This window comes from Larus michahellis, chromosome 6 (assembly GCF_964199755.1).
Source record: "Larus michahellis chromosome 6, bLarMic1.1, whole genome shotgun sequence".
In the NCBI taxonomy this organism is placed as follows: Eukaryota; Metazoa; Chordata; class Aves; order Charadriiformes; family Laridae; genus Larus; species Larus michahellis.
The window spans coordinates 43,718,394-43,745,432 of NC_133901.1; the positions used below are offsets into that span (position 1 = coordinate 43,718,394).

The window sequence follows — 27,039 nt, forward strand, 5'->3', positions numbered from 1 at the left end:
CTCTTTTCTTGTTAAATGTGTAAAATGTTTTTCAGGGCCATGTTTAGGATTAAATCCCCCCAACTTTAACGGAAACCTACAACTAACAGAAGGTTTCACATACATTTGGGTACTGCATCTCTAGAGAGCTTAAGGATTTAGCTAGACACTATAAACATATCTGAAGTCCTCTTCACATTATTGTTTATAATAGCCCCTAGTAAGCATGTAATGGAAGTTTTCTTTCCCATTTCAGATTGGATTCTTTCCCTATATAAGTAACATCACTGACATCAAGAGAGTTACTAATTGGGATAACCATCTTTTCAGCCATGGCTTGCTATTTTCATCTTCTTTCCCCTCTCTGAATTACTTATGCACCTTTGTTAGTCCAAGATCACACCCAAAAAAAAGAATGTGCGTGCACTTGCAAGTATACATATACGCACAAATAAAAGTAAAGAAACACTACCAAAAATAGGCAGAGAATTTATATCTAAGTTCAGAGACAAAGAGTGGAAAAAATTTACACTGGACTTGCTAACCCTAAGTGTCCTGCTTTAGTCATGACTTGTATGTAACAAATGCCAGTAAGAATACTTTGCTCTTACTGTAGAGTCACCAAGGTTTTTTTTCCACCTATGGTACACCAGCTGGCAGGAGAGTCGGAGCCTGCCAGCTGAATTGGAAGGGGGATATGAAAGACACGTACAGTGTGTCAGGCCCCAGATAACAAACACATGAAATTTAAAGAAAAGCAAATTCATACATTTTATAAAAACTATGTGCAGCTCTCCCTAGTGCGACATGAAACTGTACATTTGCATTTTCCCATTTGCAGATATCCTCACTTTTGCACTCATTTATCAGATACAAACAGCATATGACATGTCCAGACTGCAACAAGCTGGTCTACAGATTTTCCCAGCCTTCTGTGAAAACCTGGAACTATAAAGCACAAATCACACAAAGGCAAAAGAACCTGAGAAACCAATGCAAGGCTAAGAAAGCTGTTTAATGTGTGGTTTCCAATTCCCTGCTCTGCCTATTGGAAGGGGTCCAGCAGCTATGCCCCCTACCAAGCATTTCAGACTTGGCTGCCTTGCAGGAACATAACAGATGACTCCATTTTGCAAGGGAATGCTAAGGAAATGTCTTTATAAGCCCTGAAGCATCTTAAACACTGGGGCTCGCCTTCAGACAAGCAAGCGAAGGTCTTTCTAATTACACACCTCTCCATTTCATCATCTCCTCCTCTCCTGTAATGAAAGAGCGACTAGGAAATGCCCTATCCCTTTAAAGGAACATTTGCTCTTTTTATCAGGTGGATTAATGATGAATTCATTTAATTAGTTATTCACTCAGCACTTTGAAGACCTAAAGATATAAGAGCTTAAGGAGGCTCATAATTATAAAGGATAATACCACTTTCACTCAGCTTCACACTTGCCAAATATTTCTGCCTTAAATAGGTGCTACAGGTACATGTCCTGTCCCATTTGTCCAGCCAAAATGGAAGGGTGACTTACAGTCATGCTACTGCGCATCTTCATGGAAATCACTCTGTTTAAGATTACCTGATCTGGCTAGGGAGGGTGCAACAGGCCCAAAAGGAACTGTGGCTCTGTGTGGTGTGTCCAAGGCCATCAGCTATGCTGTGCAGGGGAGGCCCTGGATCCTCCTTGACAGTGAAAAAGCCTGTTGTTGCATTAAACACGCAGTGTCTTGGGCAGCTCAAGGATTTGTGGCGAAGTCACCAATGGCACTTGTGGAAAATGGACAGAACGGCCCTTTTCTGAGCAATGTTAACTGAGCAAACCAAAATATGCAAAAAACCCAACAAAACCCCAATCCTTTAAAACATTACACTTCACCTTTAAGAATAAAGCATATTTTGGTTTTACAGTAGTTCAGAACGAAACGGTAAAGCAGCATCATATTGTGCCTTAGTTTCTCAAGTTCTGCTTCAAACATTTACGCATTTTTAGTACCCAGACCATGAATTTTAATACGTCCAAGTAGGTGTGTCATTTTAGGATCATTTTAACTCTAAACTATTAGACTTAGACTATTTAAACTATAAATCTTAGATTTTGACTATCAAGTACAATCTTCAGACAAAGTGCTATTCACATATCTCATTCAGTGGGTAGTTCAAAAAATAACTTGATTTAGCTTCCAAGAGCTTCAAAATTACTTGGGCAATTTCTGGACCAACAGGAAAAAGGCAAAACTTGTCAGATAAATGATTCATTGTGAATAATTCCCCTTGTTCTGACAGAAATACAGCAGCAAAAAAACCTCATGCAAGATAAAGAAAGCTTATGTGTTGCCCAGGTTGTGCTTTGATACGCTACACTATTTGTCTGACAGTTTTCAGGGGCACTAAATGAATTTAGAAATGGAAAGGAAAAAAGAAAGGAGGTGACTCATGACAAGTTTTGGAAGTTACAAAAAAACCCCCAAAAATAAAAAACAAAACCAAGAGAAAAATAGCTCTCTAGTGTGTGTGTAAAAGAATATCTAACTTCAAAATTACCAACCCCAAAAGAGATTAAAAATAAAGATATCTTCCTGTTATATTTTGACTATGAGAAGGCACAATTCATGACATTCTCGATTCACATTGTAATCCCAGTTTACCCTCACAATTACAGTCAGAAAATAAATTATATGTAGATAAAGTGCACATAGCTGAAAATATCCAGGGATAAGGTGATATTACTTACTGCAGTCATCGGGCAGGCTGTGGACGCAAGCCAATGATATTGCACAAAAGAAGCCTCGGTTAGTGTACAAAATCAGAACTGCCACCTTTGCTTGGGGTTTTGATAACTAGAATGACCATCTTGGACATTTTTAGGCAGGTGCCAACTGCTCTCCCCTGTCAAGACACAAACCCTTCCGGCTGCACAACTTTAGGAGCCCCTGGGTCTCTGAATCAACTGCAGTTAAGCAAAGTATGCCATGATCCTGACTGCTGATGTAGACACCTGTACCTCTAGAAACTCAGCCCTTCAGCACATGTATCTGGCACCTGTGGACGAAGGGACTGTCCACTGCTGCAGAGAGCACAGTGGGACCTTCTTCCCCCTGAACACCCCACGTTCAGTTTTTCCTCTCCAGGCATCTTTTGTTCTTATAGTTCCTGCTCCTCTTCTCCAGCAGTCAGTTGTTAGAGGGCCTGAGGTGTATTTTTTCCTGTTTGGTACCTCTCTTATGACTGTAGCTCAAGTCTTTATATAAGTGGTAGATAAAACCAACAGAAACAAAACTTGCTCTAACGTCTGAGGATATTTATAAGGGGATATATTGGAAAAAGACAGTCTATTGCAGCTTCCTTACTCAGTGCCATGTCATTAGACAATCACAGTGTGTAGGCCCACTGATGTGACATGAAAATTTTACTGAATTTTCCCAGGTGTTTCTGAAAGCCTACTCCAATGAGAGCTGAGCTAGCCCCACCACTGGCGCCCTCAACTCCTCTCTCTTCTCTTCCTGTCCCTAAAAAGGGAAAAATGCAAGCACAAACAACTCCTTTCCAGTTACTTTTCAAGGGAAGGGGCTCCTTAGAGACCACAGAGACCATTCTAGCCATTTGCAAACTTACATATCAGCACCTTCTGGCTTCTCAGAGCCCATCTCTCCTGAAGATCAGGAATTCCCCATTTTTTCCTGCCTTAAAAAAACCTCCACATGCTTAAATTTAAACATATGCATTCATCCTATTTTACTTCATATACTTAATTGCCCAACGAGGTTAGAAAAACAGATAATGCTGAATGAGATACGTTCATTGAAGTGTTTTAAAGTACAAGTCACATGCTTTGTTTACGTAGATCCTCACAGATTTTGCTTCCAATAAAGAGACGCTTTCCCGTTTTACACAAACCAAGCGCAAGTCCCCAGGTCACATGAAACATGCCAGTGACTGACATTTCAGGAGGGTTAAACCACTATTAACATGCATAGCTCAGCCTAGCACAAAATGGTAAGCATGATATAATTATTGAAACAGTCTAGGAACTACAAAACATCATTAAACTAGAACAAGCATTACATTCCCCAATTTTCTGCTTTTTGTTACAGGATGTTACTTTCCTTCAAAGTTGAAAAGTGTGGTAGCTCTTTGAAGTCCTGACAGTCATTATTCTTAAAAATTCTCTGTTCCCTTTTCTAATTGCTTTTTTATTCATGAAAAGTCAATTAAAACCCCGTAGATCGCATTACTAGTATTTCTAGTTTATCTGTCCAGTACAGGGAAACTGTTTGGATATTGTGTCACTCTCTTTTATTATTTGCCTGCCATCCATTGTTCAAACAATAAAGTCTGTTAATCCCAACAATTCAAAGGAGCAACAACTGTGGTTATCAATTTTTCTGTCCTTATCATCCCACCTCAGCTTTTATGTATCATTAAATCTTCTACATCTTTAATGTGTAGGCACACTATTACAGATCAACTACAAGTATAAACGTAATGCTTCTGAAATAAAAGCATTATAGCAGCTGTTCCCTACAAAGTTTTTTTTTTCTAATGTAAAGCTGGAAAATTTTTGAGGAGAACAGAATTTTCATCTCAATACTTTCTGATAGTCAAAACAGTATAATTTTGTTAGAGGTCTCATGTGAAACATTCATCAGCTTCTCCATGAACAAGCGAAAGAAGAATTCAAACCTAGGTATTTAATAAATCCTCTCATTTTTTTATTCATGATTTTCTTTCTGTGAGATGTGCAGTCATTAAAAAAAATATAAAATCCTAAAATAATTTTTAAAACTTTGACTTTGTACATAGATACAATTATTGATTCCATGACTGTTTAATTGCTGAAGAATTTTTTTTAAAAAGACATTAAAGTATTGCCAAAACCCATGGTTTTGATGAGGCTGTTCCTGCCAGGTGGTTATGAGCACGTAAAGGAAGCTGATAAAAGCATTTTCCCAGTTTACTTCCCAGTTTAATTGGGACAACAAACTTGATCTAGAAGCAAAATGAAATTAATTTCTGCCAAAAGGAGTTCATGATCTATGGCTCTGTCTATTTAGAAACATTACCTACAAATTTTAAGAAGTTTTAAGACACAAGGCTTAATAAAGTAATTCCTCTAAACATTTCATTATTGAAAACGGTACATTCAACATCATTAGCAAATGTAGTGAACACATGAAAAGATATTTTCAAAATGAAACCTAATGGTTTTCTGATTCCAACTTCAAAATTTGTATCAGTTTCATTTGAAATAAAATAAACACCATTAAAGCACACCATATAAAGAAATACTATGTTGCAAGCTGAATGAAGTTTAGCTTTTTGTTTCAATGAAAAATATTGAAACATTTTTCATGTGGAAAAGGTTTGAAAATATTCCTTGATATTTTCTGAAAGAGCATCTATTATTCAGACAGAAACACAATGAATTTTCTCAGGTTTAGGTAGCCTCAAGTGAACGTGAACACCCCTACAGTACAAGTTAGCAAATAAAGAAAACATGACTGAAAGGAGGAGATAGACAATTATTTTCCCACCAAAATAAATTGCAAAAAGTTTACTCTAAAACATTTTTAGGACATAGGAGGCAAACAGGGACTATCTCTACTTTCAGATACAATTAATTGTTTCCACTAATAGAGGAAGGGAGGAAGAAATTTCCTTTTTATTTCTTTAGAAAGTAGGGTTTGCATGTTGTTTTCCATTTTAAAAGTGATCTACTTCAAGAAAAGAGGAAAAAAATGGCACTACTACATACTAGCTTTCACACTTTCCATAGCAACGAAGCAATACGGTACCTTTTGGGAAGACAGATAGTGATGGTATCAGCTCCATGCTGAGAAGGGCTTTTCCACAGAGGCCTCTCAGGACAAACATATCACACGAGGCAGAAAAGAGGCCAAAGCCCCACTGCAGGTGGTTTCAGTTCTGCAAGCACGAATTTCTGCCAGCAGTCAAGTTTTGCTACAGGTGAAACCCCTTGAAGAATACCAGGCTTCCCAGGGTGCTCTCTGACCACCTCATTTTAGCACAGGTATCTGTAATTAAAACAAGGACAATTAGAAGACCCGCTTAGGATGTGACCTAATTCCTCCTCCACCAAGAGCTGATGTAAAGGCCTGGGCATCTGCTGCCTCCCAGCAGCTCAGCAACACTGATGTCAAAACCAAGATGCTAGTGTGAAGAAGCAGGAATGTGATAATCAATTTGAATTACTGCCTAAAGCTTGTCATTTCTACTCCCGATCTTGCAGAGAAATCCATGTAGTCAGAGTTCACACCTTAAGGGGAGCTCGTTGCAGGAGTGAATGAATTCCTGCCGTTCTCTGTTTTCTAAACCCCGGTGAGTTACATCTTTCCTTTTATTCATATCTCTAGAGACTCTCTCTTTTTGCCAGCTCTCTTCAACGATACATTTTAAGACATCCAAGCAAGCATCCATGCTTTCTTCCAACCCTACTTAAAGGCAGATGCTGCCTATAAATTAACCTCTTGTGCAGGGAAGGTGTTTGCGAGCGTTTCCTCTTCTGCAGGATAGCTGCAGCCCCCAGCCCGGCGCTGCAAGGAGCCTGCTGCGGCACTGCCCTGCCCTGCCCTGCCTGGGAGGCTCAGGCGGCCGTGCCAGGCTTACAGAGCAGTGCGCAGCAAAGTACAGAGATACACAGCTTTCTATTCAGTAGGGGCTTCTATACTGCAGCAACAAGCTCTATTTGCAAGTTAGACTATGCTCTCTGGGTTGTGCGTTTTACTACCTTTTTGTTGTTGTTGTTTTACTCCCACAGACAATCTGGAAAACGATGGGGGAATTTCCTCCAGCCTGTGCAATATTTAGGGCTCCTGTGTGCTGGTGACATCAGCTGCTAGCTCAGGCCGCCTAATTTTGTGCTGCATAATGACCTTACAGCAGAGGAATGGGATCCACTCAGAATTCCTTGTAGTGCTCTTACAAATTTCATTTGCTTGTAAATTTAGGCAAGCAGCGGATGTACTAGATGCCAAAGTGCTCTGTGCCACTGCGTATCTGCTCTACAATCAACAGCAGAGGTGTCCGTTTCTGCTTGCCCAGGCCCAGTGAAAAAAGAGAAATCAAATGTGTTTTTGCCATTATCCCCTCCAGCTCTCCCCCCAGTCATTAAACAAATGTCACTTTTAGTCACAAAACAGACACAAACCACAGGTGTGGCAGTTTTGCAGTTTGTAAAAAAGCAGTTTAGCAGCCATCCCTTGGAATAGCCTGGCATGAGTAAACAAGCCAGCTGTTTCGATGATTGTTTTTGGTTCCCTACAAAACCTAGTTTGCTGGGTCGGCAAAATCTGCATGTCACCTATCTCTGACATGCTTTTTCTTTCCTTCATGGCTTTTCAATGGGGGAATACTTCCCCTAGAATTGCAAAATGTGGATTCACACAGAAAGCACAGGAATGGTTAGTTTAATGCCTTTACTCAGCTGCATAAGGGAACCTGAACCTCCCTCACCTTCACCTGTGTTTTCACCAATACCTGTGACAACACCAACCCCTCCCGACAGGCTGAACAGCAAAGGGGGAGGTTTCTGCTGTTCCCATGCCAAGGGATGGGCAGGAGAAGGCAGATGTTTAGCCTTAAGGTGCTAGGCACGCTCTCCCCAGCGCGGGGCGAGCAGCCAGCACTCCCCTGCAGCTCTGCGTCCCAAACAGGGTGTTCACACCGCACACAGGAGGTGGTGAGAGGGGTCCTGGGCTTGCCCACAAGCTCCTGCAAAGCAGGGCTCTTTTTTTAGGACAGCAAAGTAAATGCCCTACTTAGCTACAGTTAGCCACACCTCTTAGTGGAAAGGAGCACTAACACAGGCACCCACGTACACGCCAGCACAGAGCAAACGCGGGACATCCTGGTTCCAGGGTGGGATGTGCATTTGATGCTTCCACAGAGCTGCGATCTTTTCTTCTGACACTCTACAAGCCTTGGGGCACTGTGCAAAACGATCTGCTCCCTCTGAAAGCATGCAGGGGAGCCAGTGCTGTGCCCCACTAAGAGACGTAGGGTCCCAGCTCCCACTTAGCTCAAACCCCAGTGACAACTAAGAGCTTCAACAGCTGTCTTTGAGGGAGGTAAAACATTGCACGTTGCTCTTGCCTGTCAGTCACCAGAAGACAGGAGGAGCCGGGAGCCAGAAGTTTCCTCCTGCCCATGTTTCATACCATTTTTTCTTCCAATCTTGCTCCCTTGCCCATGGATCAATAGCCCTCACACTTATTTATACCCAAGGAGGAATGCTGGTTTTATAGAGTTTGTTGGAAACCAGTTCTATTAGTATCTTAGGGACATTAAATCCTACGCATTTCTACTATGCTAGGACCTTCAGAGAAGCAACTCTACTTGTTAGTGTTGGCTGTGCCTTCAGCTTCCCCATTATCAAGTAGGAGACTGATTAGCACAAATTTTTGTCACTTTGCAAAATTCATAGGTTTCACAGATCACAACAGTTTATTCTATTAGATATCAGTACTCTAACCTTTCCATTACAGCCTAAAGGACAGGCTTTACGAAGCCACAATAAAGATGTATGACAGCTACATTTGTTACTGTAGCTGAGATTTGGAGGAGAGAGCTTTATTTGTTATAAAATGGCATCCACAGAAGAACCACAATAAACTAGATGTGTTCTTGAAGACAGATGCAAATATAGATAAGGATATATTCTATCAAAAAGATCCTCTGATGAAGTCAGTAAAGATGGTATCAGGCAGAGGAGAACTTGTGCTTTTGTGTTGAAGAGATGAGTAAGGAATTCATAGATCAGGCAAATGAGGAACAAATAACGATGAGTCCAGCTGGGAGCTGCAAAGAGCAGTCATTATGGAAATGGTCTCTTCTTGGGTCTCAGTCGAGGTCATAACAATATCTGCTTTACATCTCCTGAGCTTAAGAAACACATCAGTGACTACTTCCTTGCAGGCAGGACCAGCTACAATACCTAAAGCAAAATGGTGTGAGAAGAGAAAAGAAGAACCAGGAGTGAGACTGGTTCAGAAAGCCTTCTGGAGTAGGAGGCACTGGGCGGAAAGCCCCAGGTGGTATGCACTGTCCTGGGAAAAGATCAGGTGGGCAACAGAGAAAAGTGTTTGGGGGTGGGCTGTACAGTCACATCACTGTCTCATACTCCCTGTGAAGTGCCAGCCCAGCCTTCCTGGAGAAGGAAAACTGCTGCTTTCTGCAGAGAGAATAAAAACTTCTGTGCAATTCTCAAGTCTTAAAACTCTGACCCCATCCTAGACATGCCTGGAAAGTTCAGTCTCCGAGTCTTTTTAAACCTCGGCTGTTCTATGGAAACAATGATGTGTCTTATGGGTGCCACAAACAAGTGTGGCTTGTGCAATACAACTCTGTCCAAATGAAGCTGGAGGACATAACTCATTTCAGCCAATGAACACCTGCAAAGTTATGTCTGCTATGGTGTTGGCACTAATCTGAGCTGGTTTTTTAACTGGTGACCTACAGGTGAAAAGCTCGTCATTCTCCTACTCTGAGCTATCCATTTGCTCAGATTCAATATTTTATGTTCCCTGTGGTGTTGGCGTTCATGCAATATTTAATGGATGTGTACAGTGCTTTGTGGATCACAGGGTATCACGTATTTCCACAGACATAATGTAAACCATGACCACATGAAAGATCTAATGCCATGCCTGTAAAATGCATTTTTTTATTGCATGTAAACATGAGCCTTATGTAATTAGTTATAAAACAACATGCCCTATTGCAGGCAGGCTAAGATAGTGCTGCAACCCCTTTGAAGCATTTAGTGCAGTTTAAATCTATGTGAGTGCTGTGGAGTCACCATCCCCAAACTGGTAGGTCATTGCTTGACATTTTGTTTAAATCTTACATATCAAGAAGGGACTTGCAATGGGTCACAACAACATCCGTTGCTAGCTGACAAGAAAGGGAGTAACAACTCCAGTTGTATTATGGGCACATTTTTATCACAAATCAAGTACACTATGGTTCCCATTCACGGAATTCAGCCATTGACCTCAAGTTGAAGCAGAATCAGGAAATGCAGATTTGTAGGAGAAGACAAAATCTCTCCAAAAGCAATTTTATGATGCTGTGATTATTCCTTCCTGATACTATTCCCTTTGTGATTATGATCATCACTAGCTCCGGGCAGCTGAAACAGGATTTGTTCAACATCTTCTACTGGAACCACTTTTGGAGGAAAGGTGGGGCTTTGATTAAATCTTTTATTTTATTGTATTGAAAAGCATGTGCTTCTATGGAAAGTTTAGTTTCCAGTGAAAGCTATTTTTCCCAAACCAAATTTTTTTCAACCAGACCCTTTCAACTTTTTGGTGTTGCAGTCTTGGTTGGGTGTGACCAAACCAAGGTACCACATTTATCCAGTGAAATTAAAGTAAAAATTTCTGTTAGTATGTGCAAAAAGATGTTTGTTTTCTGTTACCGTAGAGAGAAAAAAACCCAAACATGCACAGCCTGGACACATTTCATTCTTTTCTATGGGGCACTGTCAGAAGATAGTCCTCCTGCTGACATATCTTTTCCTGTATCTATGTTTGTGCTTGGTTTTGTGTTTCACTGGTCTTAATTTTTTAATTAACCATAAAATTTACATGTGTTTTTTTAGCAAGAACAATTTGGTTGTGGCTTCCAGGACAGATGCCCTATGACTATCATCATGAAATAAAGAAAAAGAGAATTATTTTTTATTTTCTTATAAATAGCGCTAGTGCCTGGGTAATGGAAACATACAGCTCCACGGTGAGGCATGCGTAGCCTCACATACATAGCATCACAGAGACGGGATTCAGAGAGTTTGTGTGAATCATCGATATGGGTCAGTCATGGGGGATGCGTTGGTAATGCTGACAAGAGGCTGCCCACAAATGCTGCTTGTACCACCTGGCTGGGCAGGGATGAAATGGGGGTGGCGGGGGGACGGACAAATAATGTCAAGGAATAGAAGGGAAGAGCTACAGCTGCTTTACTGTTGTCCCTGCAAATCCACCCTTCACACTACTCCCCAGACCAACAGAGTAGCTGTAATTGAAATTAATTTGTCACCTTGGTTCAGTTCAGTATGCCAAAAAAAGCTGTTCTCAGTCCTAAGTACTGACAGGTGCTTACTACAGTGAAAGAGTACATTATAGGCAAGAGGGCAACCAGGGCAGAATCAATTGCTCTGTTTCTCTGGACTGAAGGAACAAAATCCTCTCTTCCAGCAAGATTTAGCCCTCCATGGGTAACATTTTACTCCTTGTGCTCCATGCAGAGAAAATATGAAGCAACATTAATTCTCCCTGCTGCTTTATCTACAGGCAGACTCCATTTTCAAACCGCAAAGCAGCACACAAAAGAAAAAATAGTGAGCATCAAAACCTTTGGAGTTAGTAAAGAACATGGTGGCAGAAAGAAAGGAAGAAATCAAAATCTTCATTACATCCCATTTTGACCAAAAAACCGTAACACTGGTTGCCAGAAAAAAGAAACAAAAACACCTCACCAAAGAAAAAACCACTGGCTTGATACAGACAGAGAAAGAACTGCCCACAGCATGCACGCTGTAACAAACCCAGGTTTTATACAGTGCAGGAACATTAATAGTACACTTAGTGAAAATGTATACATTGCATTTGGCCACAGTATTTTCTGCTGTACATGACAGGGTACTAATCTACCTCTTGTAACAGCGAGTGCTAAACACAGAAGATTTTGTCACCCAAATCAACTGCAATAGCTAATAACACAGCAGAAGTATGACTACTGATGCAAATCTTAACTGTAAAAAGCTATTTGCAATCTGCAACAGAGAGTGAAGCACAGAAGAGCTAACAAGGGTCATTACTGGGATGTCATGCTACCCATCTTCCAATCTTCTCACAAACCTTTCTCAGCCAGGTTTTTTATTAGACAGCTGGCTCATCTGGCAGGCTAAACCACAATTCAGCTCCTGCTTTCTGTATGGTGAGTTCAGATCCTGGTTTACTTTATGGAAACTCTTTCTGAGGATCTTTACAAAGCGAATAAGCACACAATCCCCCACAACCTTCCCACAGCCCAGCCCTGCCCAGCCCTTCCAGCAGTCTGGGCAAGAGGACGGGGTGAGAGTAAGGAATCGGAGAGCAGCTACGCTGATTATAGCATAAACATCCACCATATTTACTGCTGGGGATCCCAGTAGCACCTCTGTTGGAACTGGCAGTAAGGAAGACAAAACTGTCTTGATCAAGTTTGGGAGTGTGTCAGCTCCGCTCCACTGGAGGCCAGTCAAGTGACATAAACCTCTACTAACTTCTTAGAGAAGCTACATCCTCAGACAGCAAGTACCCACAGAAGCATGCCCATAGGACAATGGCTGTTTGATGAGTATTAGCAATGATGCCATTTGGTGCTAAATAAAACTTAGGCCTCTGAGGACAAACCATGGTCATGCAACTGTGGAAACTGAGATCTCTTTTCCCCTGCAGTAAAGGATCATGTAATTAATGCAAGCACTAATTAAAATTTAAATAATTGATAATATTACTAAGGAACTATATATAGCAATGTCAAGAGGCCCAGAAAATCTGGCAGTAATTGAATTAACTGTATCTAAGGAGTAGCACTAAGCAATATTCCTGCATGCATACCCGAAACAAACAATGCCTGGCCCAACACCACCTCTAACAGAGGAAATGCTGCATTCCTGTTAAATAAGGAATAGGGCCACATGGCCTGAAGTTGTTCATCAGAAGAGCCACAAGCAACTCAGCTGCATGAAAAGAAGGTACTGGTTTGTGCCATGCAAAGCAGTGGAATAGATGAGGACTATAATGAGAGCAAAGAACATTTTATAACATTTGAAACAGAATGGAAACTTTAGCTGTGGATTTGAAAGGAATGCAAGAGCACCCTGTCTGTTACTTTAGGTCTTTAACACGTGAATAGTCAGGTAGTGCTGACAACCTGCCTACACAGCAACAAAGCAGAGTTAATGACTAAATCATTGGAGGAAGGGAGGGCATAGCAATGGCCAGAGGGAGATAATCAACAGGATGTTAGCTTGGTAGTCTGTTAATGAGAGGCCAAGCAGCAGCTGACAAAGCAGAGAAATTCAACAAGCCTCATGTTGTTTCAAGACCACTGCCATACCTGCCAAAAGCTAAGAATGCTCACTGGCCCCAAAGCTCTTCTGTCTCTCTGAGCACTTCTCCTCTGTTCAAGAATTACTTACTTCACCCGGTCTGTATCCAACAGCATCTTTCCTGTTTTCTAACATCAGAAATCTGATGGTGAAACCTCTTTCTCTTGCCTGCAGGGCTCTTTCCTTGTCTGGCATTCACAAGTGATTATGTATGGAATGAAAGCTCTTAGAACTGGGGAGAAGTAGAGGAAATTCTGTTATTGGTCATCATCATGAACAATTTACATGGTAACTTAGAGCAGTGCTGCTCAAACCCAGGCTCCTGTCACTATTAAAAAGAATTACTATTTAATGAGCTTCTGTTTTCATTAATGGTGTGAGATTAAGGCTGCTTGCCACCAGGTGAATACTAATAGACAATCTTTACGCAAATGAGGCCCTCGTTCCCTTAATTTTAATATATGATAGAATAAAACAGGCTTTCTTATTCTCCACTTTGTTAAGCAGAAGCTTCACTGCAGACTCCCTGCTTCAGCAATTGAAAGCATTTGGTTTTCCCTTGCACCTTTTTCCTTTAAGGTTTTATTTAGAGGAAAAAGTTTAGTGATAAAAAATGAAAAGAAACATTATGGTGAAATAATTAACTGCACAGAAAGCTCCTTTCAGTTTAAATATTCCACTGCAGCGTGTGAACTGAGGGAGAACCAGAGAAATGAGCCTAGCTCAAAGCAAATGTGAGGCTGACAGGTGAAGCTTGATGGTGTGGCTATATGAACAAGTTACTGTGAGAAAAGCTGGAGGGGAGATTTCCAGCACATTAAACTGAACCATGGGAACTGCCTGTGCACATGCCTCCTCCGGAGGTAAATGTGTCGCTTGCCCCCAAGTGAAAATGGATCTTGCCATTTCCAATATACAGGGAGTCACTGGGCTGAAAGAGGTACCTGAAGACAAACAGTATCATAGAATCATTCAGATTGTCCAATCTTTAAGATCATTGGGTCCAACCACAAACCTAACACTGCCAAGTTACCACTAAACCATGTCCCTCAGCACCACATCTACACGTCTTTTAAATACCTACAAGGATGGTGACTCAACCACCTACCCTGGCAGCCTGTTCCAATGTTGACTACCCTTTTGGGGGAGAAATTTTTCATAATATGCAATCTAAACCTCCCCTGGTGCAACTTGAGGCCGTTTCCTTTTGTCCTATTGCCTGTTACCTGGGAGAAGAGACTGACCCCCACCTCGCTGCAGCCTCCTTTCAGGTAGTTGTAGAGAGCGAGAAGGTCTCCCCTCAGCCTCCTTTTCTCCAGGCTTAACACCCCCAGCTCCCTCAGCCGCTCCTCATAAGACTTGTGCTCCAGACCCCTCACCAGCTTCGTTCCTCTTCTTTGGACACGAGGTAAATATAGTGAGGTAACAATGAGGTAAATCAGCAGAAGCTTATGAGGGACTCCTCCTAAGGCCTGTTGATGGCAGGTGGTATGAATATACTTGTTTGGGAAACTAGTATGTGAACTGAGTTACTCATAATTAGTCTGAAGTAGGAACTGGACTCTAAGCACTGGATGGGTGCGGAGGGGAATCTCTGAAAGCTATGTATGAATTACAGGGTAGCGAAGATGGAACCAGGATGCAAAATGGAATATAACAGAGTCAGCTGATGGATTGGACAAAAAGCCTTTGCAGCAGCAGTTTGGGGAATGATTATATTTGCTGAGAACAAAGAAAATAGCGTTGCAGCAATCAAAGATGCCAAGAGAGTAACCGAACTTAGAAGAATGCATTTAAATTGTTAGGATGCACGCAGTGGGCCATATCTTAAAGTCTTAGAAAATAAATACCTGCAGGTTCTAGAAATATCCAATATAAAATTATGTCTAATTAAGGTTTAAACAAAAGGCAGGACATCAGTATTTTTCACAGTAAAATAGGGTAGTAAGAAAGGCTTAAAAGGAGACGATTAAGAGCTCTCTGTTAGCCATCATCAGCCAGAGCCGATGGGTAAGGCACCCACAAGGGATGGTAGGTTTTAATTTGGACTGAATGAATCATATATATCACAGTGGAGAGTCTCAGCAATTTGCACACATGCTGTAACTGAATTTATATTTGTAGAGGGGGAAAAGAGTGAATCAAAGCCAGAACCTGCTGAAATCTCTGTGAAAATTTGGATGGGTTTAGCAGCACTTTCATATTGTGCAAAACTTTAAGCAAAACTGCAATAATCTCTTAACCATCCTGAGCTAAAATGCCTTTATAGAAGACAGAATTTGTACAACCACAGCTAAGTTAATAGGGATGACAGAAAATGATGAGTTTTATTTTCAATTTTGAGCGTAATTACAATCTCCCTTTAACCCATCCTTTCCCCATAGCTGTATTATGTAATTGCATTATTCCAAAGTCAAAACATAATAATAAATTATGATCAGTTAAAGCACCCAGAGGTTTGGTGTTTTTTTCAAATGCACATATTCCAGAAACAATTATATTTTGCTTTAAAAGCAAGAACACTCAGTGCTCTGCTTATTATTGGTGCTCAGAGCACAACAATCACATTTTATTCAGGATACTTACTGTCCCAGATAGGTGCCTGGCAAATTGCTCTGAACATTTTCTAGTGCAATTATGGACAGACTGCTTAAAGGGTGAGTCCATAAAATGGAATGGCGTTGTGACATGGTTTGTGCTTATTTATAAGAAAATATAAACAGCTTTAAACCCCCCATATCTAATGGTGGGCAAAGTCCTTAACCGCAGCAGTTATCAACAGGTAGTTATATATTTCTTTTTGTAAAAAAAGTTAAAAGGAACAAGCCATGAAGGAGTGACTAGAGAACAATGACAATTACTGAATTTTTAATTCTACAGTACCGGTTGGTAACTTACAACCTTTTTCATTTGGAAGTGTTGTTTTTCTTGTTTAATTCTACTCAGTGTTATTCTTTAATCTATCTGTCCGTTACACTGCATCTGCTGGCAGATGGAAGAGGCTGTACAGAGTGGGAAATAGTAGGGGGAACGGAGACACAGATTTATTGGTAGGACTGCAAGCTTAAAACCTTAAAAATACATCCAATAAAGTTCGGGGTCTTTCTCTCCTCCTCACAGATTACAGAAGCCATGAGATATAACAGGGCAACAGTACGTGTATTTAGCTAGTTTGTTTATTTGAACTTGGCTTGTGTCCATGTGCCTTTCTTCTCGTTCAATATTGCATAGGGACAACTACCACCATTTAGAAGAATCATCACACTGCACTCTAACGGATGCTTTTCTTTCTAATTTTCAAAGAGGATCCTATTGATTCAGTTGCAGCTCCCATGAAAGATGTAGTAAAAGACTTGTATGATTTTTCTTTGTAATACACTTAGTTAAGAGATTTTTTTTTTTGTGTGCACTTGGGATCAATTAGTATTTACAAATAAGTTAAAGCCACAAAAATACACAGAGGGAAGTTTCCCCTGAAATTCCACACATGCTCTGGTATGGGAGGCTGGTCAGGTGGTGGTCTGAACATCTGGCTTAGGTTTTCAAAGGAAATACACTCGCACAGACATAATTTGACAGAGCCTTGCCCTATTCCCTTCAAGTTTAATGGGAAACTACAGTAACTGCCTTTATATAAGCACAGAAATTAGAAGAAGGGTGATGACCATTCAGTTTTGCTGTACCATAGATAACAATCAGACAATCACTTAGTTTAAGAGGAAGAGCGTAACACTGGTCATTCTACACTAATGAACAAGTACAGTACAGTGAGACCCCAGCCTCATTTTTACTTAGTGTCCTTCAGAATCTGAACCCAGACCCACACAACCTGAGAAACCCGAGCACAAAGTTAATCTGATACTTTGCTTTTCCCCCCGCTACAGTTTTGCATTTTGTCCGAAGCTTCAGAGCTCCCAATTTTGCTCTGTGTTTCAAAAGTCCTTCAGAATTTCTGCAGCATTCAAAGCTTCCCTTAATTTCCAGAGCTGATCAGGAGGGAAGCTGGCCCTGCAGGTATTAACTGGCAATTTGGATTAAAATGCCTCATTTAAAGAAATTACTCTATGGATGAATGGTTACCTTGCAGGAAGAGAAAAATAAACTGAAGGACCACTGAGCTGGCATATGTTTGTGACCCACAATAGAAGATCCCTGGGCATAATCGCAAAAAACAGCAAAAAGAAACATACTTTGCAAAAGCAGCAGGATGAACAACAGGCATATCCCTGGTTTAATTCCAGGGCAGACTTGGCCCGGAGTCTTTCCTCCTTACTGGAGAGAGCTGTGAGAATCTGTGCTTTTATTTTAAATGCATAGCCATCAGGAGGAAGGCTGAAGACCATTTTAACATGAAAATTAGAAGTGAAGCAAAGAAAGAATAACATTCAGAGGGTATGGTTTTCCATATTCTAATACAGTTTCCCCTTTTCACCAAAGAAGTGAGGTACAAGTGACAAGGGCCAGACTGTTTTTCAACAAGTTTACAACTTAAGTACACAAGGCCCGCAAAATGCAAAAGGGAATACTTCATTCCCGTTTTAAAGGATGGTTAATTCAGGAACTAAAAGATTCAGTGATTTGTTCAGAGGGAGCCTGTTCTATAAAGCAGACACTCTAGAAATGCTCATCCTTCTCTTTCTCCATGATTGATAATATTATCCTGTTAAAAATTTAAAAATTGCTTTTCAAGGGCACCTGCAAAATATCCTGGCTTCCATCTATTTTTTAACACAAATGTGAAAGGAAACAGTTTCAACACTGAAACGACAAAATTCTATATCAAGAAGGGCTGGTGAGAAGTAATTACAGAGCTACCTTTCGTTAGGCTTGTCAGATCTAGACTTGCAGGGCTCATAGGACAAGTAAAGACCCATAATGTCATTTCAGATCTGCATCTTACCTGAGCTCTGCTCCCCAAAAGTAGCTTCTAAGCAAGGTAGTTGCTCAGAAACTTGAGTCACGGAGAAGAATATCTTGGTATGGCATAACCCATGGGTGAGCTGTTGAGAAACAGTGCATAGTCTAACCCTGCTGCAACAAGCATTACAGAAAGTTCTGCAACTTTTACAACAAATGCTTCTCAAAGCAGTAACGTGGCTGTAGTCACATATCTCTTTTGCCCTCATTTAAAAAAAAAAAGATAAAAAAGTACCCTGTTTCTAAAGCAAATCTATTTTAAGCTACAATTTCCCATGCCTGCTGGAAAGGCACCTGCTAGCTCGTTTGGAAGGTCCAATCAGGTGCAGAAAATGGAAAAAAATTCTCAGGTTTCCCAACACAATTAATCCCTACTGAATCTTCCTGATTAGCTTATTTTTGTCAGGTAATTAAGATCTTTAGCAAATTATTCACATGCTCAGGTTATAAATGTCATTTATTTTATAAGTCCTTTTTCAAAACTGACAAATAATACTAAAAAGATGCCACAGGAGTGGGTGGATGATGAGGAGATAGTGGAATAGAAAAAGGCTGACAACTGAAGGGAAAGTGCAGGGATTTGAGTGCTACAGGTAGGAAACTGAGGGGAGAGAAAGGAAGGAGAACCAGGGAAAGAGAAACTGCAGAGCAAGAGAGGGATACAGTGGGGGAAACTGGAGAGGAGAGAGAGAGAGAAAACACAACCTGGAAAGGAAGTAAATAATAAGACAATAAGGTTGCTCCTAGTAGCCCTGCCCATGCTAGCCAGCAAAACAAAAGGAGTTGCTTCAAGCTCTGAAACTTCACATTAATTATGCCTATAACCCATTATTAATTATGTCCGTTTTTAACTAGGAGGCCCTATTTCCCTTTTTCCCACCCTCACTTACACTTCCCCCCTCAAAGTGATGCTTCTGCAAGCTGGAACTGCCTCTTTATAGTGCTCATGGGGGCCTCCATCTCAGTCACTGCCTCTAAATGCTTCTGGGAGAAAAATTACAGTAAGTAGGAGAGCAAGACAAGAAAGAACTCCTAGTCCCAGGGCTTTTTCCCATCCATGTGTATCATCTATCTTTTTTAATAATACATTAATCCATTAAATAGGGATTTCAGAAAAAGAAATGCTCTTGCTCTTTCTAAAGCAGTTTACACAACTGGCATTTTTTTTCTCTGACCATTTCATTGCTCTGTTTATGATTCTTTCACCACCTATAAAACTCTAACTTTTTAAATAAAACACTTGAGTTCCAGTGAAAGGGTTTTTATCTCCTTAATGAATACAAATGTCTCTAATCCACTTTACAAAACTTAAAATAAAGCCTATAAATGTATTGTGGGTGTTTGATGATGTTTGTCTCCTTTACTAGTCATGTAATACAGCATTGCAATGTTTTTTCACCTTGGGTTTTAAACTCCTCTCTCTGGACTTTAATTGCTTGCTGATGGGCTCGGGATTGCAGTCCTTCTCCCCCTCCTTCCTGCCTGGCAGACTTTCACCAAGCTGGATGCTTTGGCAAATAGTTTGAGACCCACGTTTTCAGAAGGGAGGCTTCAAATTCAGGAGTACATATCACTCCTTGACCATTACAGCATCATGAATGTACAGCATATTTGCATCCTAGCAGATCCCAAAGCAGGCATGTCCTGAGCTGCAGATGAATGCTTACAGCCAGCTTTTGCACTTCACCGACCCTTGGTGCAATGCCTTATGTCACAAAACATGTGGCATAAAACCTAAGTCAATGCTGGTTGCCTGGAGTCCCTAAAAGCCCACCCAGTCACCACAGCCCCTGGTGCCCCAAGCTTGGCCCCTTGTGGTGGCAGTGAGGAACTTGCTGCGATATCTGTGCTCTTCCCAAGGGCTCCTGCAGCTCTCCATGGGATGACCTGACACATTCATCTTAATAGGCAGGAACTTGGGTACAGGGTATGATGCTTCTTGCATGTCTAATCTTAAGCTTCCCACTTTAAATCAGAGGAACTATTTTGAAATAATTTTATTTGAAAAAAGTAAACAGCAAAAAAGTCATGATCTGTCATATGGGTTGGAAAGATAGAATGGACCCACATCAACCTTATTTAATTGCCTTTATTTTTCCCTCAAAACGCAGATCAGAGACGTGGTGCAAAAGATGAAAATCTAAGGCAGTAGATTAGCAATATATTCTCTGCCAAAATCAGCTGACTTTGAGTTTAGGAGGAGGTTGTGGTTCTGCAGTTTTTCAGTGTGCTGCAAATGCTCTGCATGTGTCCAAACCTCACCCACTGGGGCAGTCAGCTCACGTGTTGCTCCAGAACTGACTCACAGGGGCATTGCTCATTCCTGTCCCACTCAACGAGAAAAAAAATTCTGTGTGTCCCTGGAGCCAGGACCTAAGTAACAGGGCTTGGACCTAAGTAACAGGGCTCCATTACCATTGAAGCATGTATTTTGAAAGCCAGCCTGAAGCCAGCACATTTTTCTGACTTAAAGAATTGTTGACTCCTATCTTGAGGGCAGAGGGAACACACAGTAAGTACCACCAAATGAATTATTAATTGCTCAGGTAAAAGAATGAGGACAATTCCATCCTGAACTCCACCAAGATCCCTCAGGGCTCTCTATAAGATATTGATAAGATAGACATCAGATTTTGGAGCACTAATATATTTGCGGAATTAACCAAAGGGAAATTTAACCCTAAAAATGTTGTTGCAAGGATAAACTTCATGTTGTGAGATGCAAACATTGCTTATTACTTTACTGCGTGCATGAAAGCAGTGATTCTGTGATACAAAACAAGCAGGAGCAACACTTTGGTCAACCAGAAATGAGGGGACTGTCAACAAAACCTAAGCTAAGAGAAATGGAGAAAGAGTTTACATTTTGCCAGCGCCTGTGAACCAAGTGGGGGCAGTGAGATATTTTTAAGTTTAGTTTTAGTCTTAACAGGCATTTTATCAAGCTGCCAGAGAAATCTTGAGTTTTTCTTATCCCTCTTTGATTTACTCCCCTCTACAGAATCACTGTGTAAATCTCCAGTTTTAGCTGCTTTGAAGACAAAGTCACACGACTCAGAAATGGTATATTGCCTAAGAAAGGTAGTGCATCACAAAAGCTAACATATCTAATACCCTGCTGAGTATTTGATTACAGGTTACAAATGTGCAGTGATGCCAGGCCAAAGTTTACTGATGGATCCTGCCCACGGTGAGCTCTCTCCTATTTCCCTAGAGCTGATCCGCAGCTTTGGCACTGCAGTACTGTCCATGCAGTTGAAAAGAGAAAACCCTGATCCTTCTCTCATTCTCTTCCTCACAAATTAAAAACCCCACAATTTGCTACGCTCGAGTTTAGTACATTTTTCGTGTTTGCTGACAACTTCTACCTGCAAGAAACCAAAGAGAAAAAAGACAGTTCTGAGTGCGATAGCTGATTGTGCTCATGACATCTACATGATAGCCCTACCATTTTTACCTCCTCCTTGTGGGGCGTGAGCTTGCTAAAGCTTCTTCAGGTTGAGGCTGATCTCTGGTAAGCGCTATGCAAGCATAAAGATGATTTGTATGTGGTCCAGGAAAGAAGCAAGCACATACTATGCAAATCAGTAGTAGTTCTCCCTGCACTGTGGAATCATAGAACATTTCATCATCTTCTGTGTTGGCTTCCAGCATACACCGGGTGCAATGAAAAATGCCAGAAAAGAAAAACTAAACATTGACATCCAAATGGAGAAGATGGAGCATTTTCATTCAAGTCTGCCACCAATGGCAGATGAACTACAGAGAAAAACATTTTGCAGCAAGATTCCTTTTGCAGTGTTAGAAGACAATAACCTTTCCCCACTTCTTATCACAGAGCTGGGGCCTGTTAGGCAATGACTGGATTAGCATGCTCTCAAAGTAGCTTCCATGTTCCAACATTAACATTTTTTCATTAAAACAACACAAAACAAAACCAAAACCAAAAGCACCAACTGTTTTGCCATTGGCCAAGAGTGACCAAGTGACTGAATATGTCTCAAGAGCAGTCCCTGGCAATCAGTGGTTTAGCCACCCCAATCACCCCGAGCTACTTCACAGCAATTCATCTTGCAACTATGGCAGGTTCCACTCTCATTTTGTGAACAGAGGTTACTGCTCTGTGTATTGCGAGTCCAGTATCTTTCAGAAGCATTAAATTCACCGTGAAAGAAAAGATTTTACACTGTACCTAAGTACCTGATAGCAACAGCTATGTGGAAGGAAGGGAAGATTAAGAAAAATCAAAAGGCTTTATACATAAATGATCAGGAGAAAACACACTGCACAGCATGAGAGACTTTTGCTTCTGGAGCCAAAAGAATAATTATTGAGAACAGGCAAAACACCACAGAAATGTTCCCAAGAGGTTAAAAGGAACTGAAGCAGGCAGATGGGATTGTAAATAATCTCTCTGATTTATTTGTAGACGAGAGGTGAAATTCAGCTCCCTGTCACACACAGAGAAAACCCCAGCCCACAGACCTCTCCTGCTCTGTCCCAGAATCCAAAGGGATGAGGCACAAGAGGACCAACAAGTAAGAAAAGGAGAGAGGGAACGAAAAAGATTTGCTCTGTGTCTGAAGAGGCTCTATATTCATCAGAGCAGCACAATCAGAATCACATCTCATGACAGCAGAAGTAATAAAAGAGAAAAGATTTTGCCATAGAGCAAAAATGAGGAGGCCTCTCTATCACCCCTGGCCCAGTGGGAGAAGTCAAATCTTTCAACTAGCAGTGTAATTCAACTCAATTAAAGAGGGACCCTAGGCACTGGCAATGTCTGTGTTCTGGAAGTTATCATCAGAGAATTACGGGGCTTCCAGGTACACCTCAAGCACTCTTTGCTTATTGTGGAGAATTAGACTATTTGCAAGCTCTTCAGTGTACCTATAGCATTTACTAAGCAATTACCACCATTAACATGATCTAATACATTGCTTCAGAGCTCCAGTTGCTTAGAAAGCTCACAAAGGATTTTCCCTCTCCTCACAAGCTGCCTTCGAGCGGAGTGACATTCCAAGGGAACACACTGGACACTCAGTCTGACTGCTATATCTTACAGAAATGCCTTAAGGCAGAATGATTGCTAATCTGGGAAAAGGAAAATAACTTCTCACCTAATAAAACCTTTGCTTTTTAAATTTTTTTTCTTCCTCTGCAGCATGGACATCTCACTGCTGACAACTCTCACCTGGCAAGAATGCTGGGTCTTTGGGCCCCATAGGCATCTCCTGTGCACAGGCACTGAGGCAACTTCTCAAATGTGTTAAATATTAAGAAGTTGCAAAGATTTCCAGATAACCATCAGTGTTTTCTTAGAGGTTTAGGAAAGAAGAACTGTCACCTTACCAGTAGAGAACTTTCAAAAACATACAGATCTTCCTCAGTTAAAAAAAAAAAAAAAAAAAAAATCTAATAAGAGCTCCTACTTTTTTTTCTTACAAAGACAAGGTTCGTTGATAGCCTACTTCTAGGACTACTAACATTAGAAGACAGCCCTAAACAAAACTTGCTACTGGTTTTAACACTCATCACTCACTGAGGACTCTCTCATATGCCAGATGGGTATGTCCAACCTTTAATGAGACCATTCTATAAGTCTTCTGGCCATTTTGACCAGATGGCTTTAAAATCTGCAATGAAAGCTTCTATCAGACGGACCATTTGAATAATCCTAGCTAACACTTACCTACATATTTAAAAATATAGCACAGAAAAAAAGGTGTAAGTTATGGTAAAATAGTAGTGGGAATTCAGTGGGAATTTTGGCCAAATGGAACTTTGATTTGGTAAAATGTAAAGGGATTCATCATTGGGTTAATGACAAAGAACAGAATAAATTGGAGAGTGTGTTTTGGAAGAATTAAAATCATATCAGTAATAATAACTTGTAATAACAAATGTTGGTTTCACACTAGCATAATTTACCTCCTTGTCATGTGGCTTGTTTTAAGGTTATTGGACCCAGAGAGACTCAAGCAAGCATTCAAACTACTATCCTTATTTCCGTTGTTCCACAAACTCAGATTTCAGAGTTTGAATTAAATCCAAAGTGGCCTCCTTGGTGTTGGTGTGGTAAAAAATCATAGAATCATAGAATGTGTTGGGTTGGAAGGGACCTTCAAAGGTCATCTAGTCCAACCCCCCTGCAGTAAGCAGGGACATCTTCAACTAGATCAGATTGCTCACAGCCTCATCAAGCCTGGCCTTGAATGTCTCCAGACATGGGGCCTCCACCACCTCACTTTAGTCTGTGAGATGCAGCAGCACTGCTGTTGAGGAAACAAAACAAAACCAAACTCACATATATGGACAATGGCAGAATTTCTGTAGTTCTATATGGGAGGAATTAAAAGTAAGGACATTTCTATTATAGCCACAGAAATGACATAAACTGAACTGAAAATACCAGGTAACCTTCCCAAAATGAAAGCAGTTTACCTACCCCCTCCCAATACAGGCTGGAGCTACTGCACAGCGTGAGTTGCATTACCTCAGTTCGTCACTGAAAGCACAGAAATATCTCCCAGACATTACCACTGGGGAAGATGTTAACATTTTGTCACAGTTTGTCATGAAAAAACTAAAAGCTTTCCTTTTTAGAGTGGATATTTTATCATTATGATTGGGCCTCGAATTCCTGGGAAGGAGGGGGAAGGAATTTTCCCTTTTATTAGTTCTAGATCAGTTACTTGTGATGGTGAGAGCCACACCGTGACCAATGCTGTGTCTACTGCTGAAGAGAGCTGTGACTCCTTCCCCCCCTTCTTTCTCCTTCCCCAGAGGTAATTTTCAGCGCAGGTAGATATACGAATAAGGTGAACTAACAGACATTTTATGGATCGTTTGTCATAGTTATGCCAAAGCAAGGAAACATCCAACTGCAGTTAAAGAAAGGTAAGAACTTTGGGAGGAAGCTTTAACGCTTCTACCTACTTGAGGCATGCATCCGACCTTTCCAGAGCCGGATTTAAAATAAAAATATTCTTGAACTATTTGAAAATTCCTTACATCCACATGATGTATTTATTCCTGTTAGAGCTAAAATGGGAAAATAAGAAACCTTTCAACTTCTTGGAGCAAGGGCCAGATATTGGAAGACAGTAAGCAGAGCAGTAACATCACAAATTACTGTAAATTGAGTACCTGGCTGTAATTTTCATTTCATTCTTTCCTTATAGATATTAGCTTGAATTTGATTACATTTTATGTCTACTAAAGCGGCGTTAAGGGAGACTAAATATGCAGGTCCCTGAAGGAAGCACACAACAGTTAGGATAGGGAACAGGTTATTGAGGTTGCATGTATCCATCAGCTAAGAGCACAGCAGGAGAGTAACAAATGAGTCAGGGTTTCAGTCTGCTGCTGATTGTACCATTGATTCCCTATATGACTTGTAAAAAGTCATTTACAACATGGGTTTTTGCTAAGAATTTTGGTGTGTGCACACTTGAAGATCCCCAAAGTTTAGACATCAGTGCAAATTAGTTTGTCACTACTGAAACTGCCAACTAATTTAGGAGATACAGACATTGATTACAGAAAAAGAAAAAAGATGTCAAGTTTAGCACATCGTTGCCATTGGAGCGCAGTCCTTTTCAGAACAGACCTCAGAGATGTAGCTCGTTCATCTGTTTTTTTAGTGTTCCAATGTGTGGAAGAACAGCAATATGTCCTCTATGGGTAAAAAGCAGGAGCAGCAGGTGACAGTGGCAGATTCCTGCAGTCCTCAGTGCTGGGAACAAAGAAGGGCATGGCCAAAACCTGCTGCTCACCTGCAGCTCTGACCTGGAAGACCAGTCCCCACTAGTTCCAGGCAGCCAGAGGCTGTGTGAGCATAAAATTGTCTTTGCAATTAGCAAGGCATTACAATTGCAGAATTTTTATGTGATTACTTGGAATATACCAAGCCGTATCATATACATAAATCTAAAATATCTCAGATGCCTTTTATTGTAAGAAACATCTGTTATTTCTACCTCCTGCTCCAAATATCTTGTACATTATCCTTACTGAAGAAGCAGCAAAACTACATATTGATGGTTTTAGCAACAGAAAACATGCCCTGCAAAATTTTAACCTAAGCAACCCAGCACAATGAATGGTCAAGACATTTGCTGTGGTGCTTCTGTTGACCAGGAACCAGTTCTTTTTGATGATGGCTCACCTGGCTTTGAGTATCCTACCTGAGAAGGATACTCAGACATCCTATTTAGGAGACTCAATGCTAGAAAAAGAATCTCTGCCATCTCTGCATGAAAGGGGGTAAGAAGCCATTTAAGAAGGAGATATAATGGGAAGTGAAAGAGGGGAAAAAAAGAAGTGAAAGGAAATACATTTTAGAGTAGTAGGTGGATCACCTTTCCAGTGACATGGTCCCTGATCTGTTCTTGAACTCCACTGCTCCACTTTTAGGATCTTGTTCAGTTGTACTCTCATCTGTAGAGCCTGCTGCTTCTGCTTTGTGAGGGGAAACACTATGCAATGCACAGAAAGAAGTGGTGATATAACTCCATGCAAAAGAGTTAAAAAAAACCAAAAAAACCCAAAGAAAACAATGTTCTGCATTTAACCATGACCACATTTAGTCATAGGTTGGAAAAGGCGAGGCTCAGTTTTAGGCTGCACAAAACATCCTTGCCTGCATATAGTTACCCAGGATGTTTCAGCTGGCAGCGATGTTTTTGTTCATGGTATGGTGCTATACACTGTTAAACACCTGCTACATCCCTCTTGTGGGGGTGACTGCATTTCCGTGGTGGGTGAAATGATTCCCCTATCCAGGGTAACCTGTAATCAACTGTTCCTCTTTCAGAATTAAAGGTGATATATAAATGGAAATGGTATTACAGTGCCTGTCTTTCACTTACTCTTGCAACACGGGAAAACATGTTTTCTTACAATATATTTAATCTACGGAAAAAAGCACTTTCCAAGACACCTTTTACCTTACTGCTGACACATATTAGCATCTAAAGCAGAAAAATCCCTCCGTTGTTAATTTTTAAATAATGAAAACACTATT

At 40.8% G+C, this 27,039-nt stretch overlaps 1 long non-coding RNA gene across 1 annotated transcript in view; it reads right to left on the minus strand.

The window, feature by feature from the left end:
* Positions 1-5,775: 5,775 nt before the first annotated feature.
* Positions 5,776-27,039, minus strand: part of LOC141745091 (uncharacterized) — a 58,033-nt gene continuing 36,769 nt past the window's right edge. Inside the window, exon 4 of the long non-coding RNA XR_012587670.1 lies at positions 5,776-6,009. This is a non-coding gene — a long non-coding RNA (uncharacterized LOC141745091). The remainder of the gene's footprint in view (positions 6,010-27,039) is intronic.